This window comes from Sinocyclocheilus anshuiensis, unplaced genomic scaffold, assembly GCF_001515605.1.
Source record: "Sinocyclocheilus anshuiensis isolate Anshui unplaced genomic scaffold, SAMN03320099.WGS_v1.1 scaffold1891, whole genome shotgun sequence".
NCBI lineage: Eukaryota > Metazoa > Chordata > Actinopteri > Cypriniformes > Cyprinidae > Sinocyclocheilus > Sinocyclocheilus anshuiensis.
In genome coordinates, this window is record NW_015549560.1 from 92,522 (window position 1) to 94,253 (window position 1,732).

Genomic DNA, 1,732 nt, shown 5'->3' on the forward strand with positions numbered 1-1,732 from the left:
CCTCTGCACAATGTGACTTTGCTGCAGCCTGAAATTGAACTGCTGGTTTTGTCTAGCCAGAGGAGAACTGGCCCCCCAACTGAGCCTGGTTTCTCCATTCTGTCACCGATGGAGTTTTGGTTCCTTGCCGCTGTCGCCTCTGGCTTGCTTAGTTGGGGACACTTCATTTCCAGCGATATCGTTGACTTGATTGCACAGAGACTATTTAAACTGAACTGAGCTGGATGATGACATCACTGAATTCAATGATGAACTGCCTTTAACTGAAAAATTAGTGTTTACTATTGTCATTTTGCATTATTGACACACTATTTTCCTAATTAATGCTGTTCAGTTGCTTTGACACAATCTGTATTGTTAAAAGCGCTATATAAATAAAGGTGACTTGACTTGACATCCAGAATAAAAATTTCCTGATAATTTACTCACCCCCATGTCTTCCAAGATGTTCATGTCTTTCTGTCTTCAATAGCAAAGAAATTAAGGTTTGTTGAGGAAAACATTCCAGGATTTTTCTTCATACACTGAACAAAATTATACTCCAATTGCACACTCCCTCAAAACTTGCGACATCTGTGGCATTGTGCTGTGTGATAAAACTGCACATTTTAGAGTGGCCTTTTATTGTGGCCAGCCTAAGGCACACCTGTGCAATAATCATGCTGTCTAATCAGCATCTTGATATGCCACACCTGTGAGGTGGATGGATTATCTCGGCAAAGGAGAAGTGCTCACTAACACAGATTTAGACAGATTTGTGAACAATATTTGAGAGAAATATGCCTTTTGTGTACATAGAAAAAGTCTTAGATCTTTGAGTTCAGCTCATAAAAAATGGGGGCAAAAACAAAAGTGTTGCGTTTATAATTTTGTTCAGTGTATAATGAACTTCAATGGTGGCCAACGGATCCAACAGAAAGGTCAAAATTGCAGTTTCAATGTAGCTTCAAAGGACTACACGATCCCAGCTGAGGAATAGGGGTCTTATCTAGCGAAACGATCGGTCATTTTCAAAAAAAAAAATTATATACTTTTTTAACCACAAATGCACATCTTTCACTAGCTCCGCGATGCGCGTCCGCAAATTCACGCATGACGTAATCACGTTGGAAAGGTCACGCACGGTTAGCTCTTCATCTGTATAAGCCGGTTCAGAAAGGTAGGGTAGGGCGGAAAAACTCATTTTCTCCTTCAACTTTAAACGTCCGACATCGTTGTTTTACCTTTTATTGGAAAGGGCATTTGACTTTCTTTGCACGTTCGCGTTGTAAACACTGGGTTGGTACTTCCGCCTACGTCCTACGTGTGATCTTTCCAACATGACTACGTAATGCGTGAAGTTGAGCTAGTGCAAGACCAGCATTTGTGGTTAAAAAGTATGTACATTTGTATTATTTTTTTAAAGGTGACATATCATGAAAATCTGACTTTTCCAGGTTTTAAGTGCTATAATCAGGTCCCTGGTGCATCTACCAACCAAGGAAACGTGAAAAAGATTAACCCAATCACTTTGTTTAGGTAAGCCTTTTTCTGCAAGTGTCTGAGAAAACGAGCACGTCTGATTTCGCTCCCTTGGTGACGTGGCAAAGGGATTTCATTATAATATTACCGCCCCTTAATCTGTAAACTTCCACTCAAGGCACCGTCACTTTGATTTCGCAAGCGACAACGGTGTACCAGTTCTAATGCCATGGCAAAAGTTTGAGCAAAACATGCTAACTGTTCTGTCTTT

At 40.5% G+C, this 1,732-nt stretch overlaps 1 protein-coding gene across 1 annotated transcript in view; it reads right to left on the bottom strand.

Annotated features, from left to right (window-relative positions):
• The window catches only part of LOC107657148 (connector enhancer of kinase suppressor of ras 3-like), a 65,951-nt gene that overhangs the window by 63,392 nt on the left and 827 nt on the right, over nucleotides 1–1,732 (bottom strand). The window lies entirely within an intron of this gene.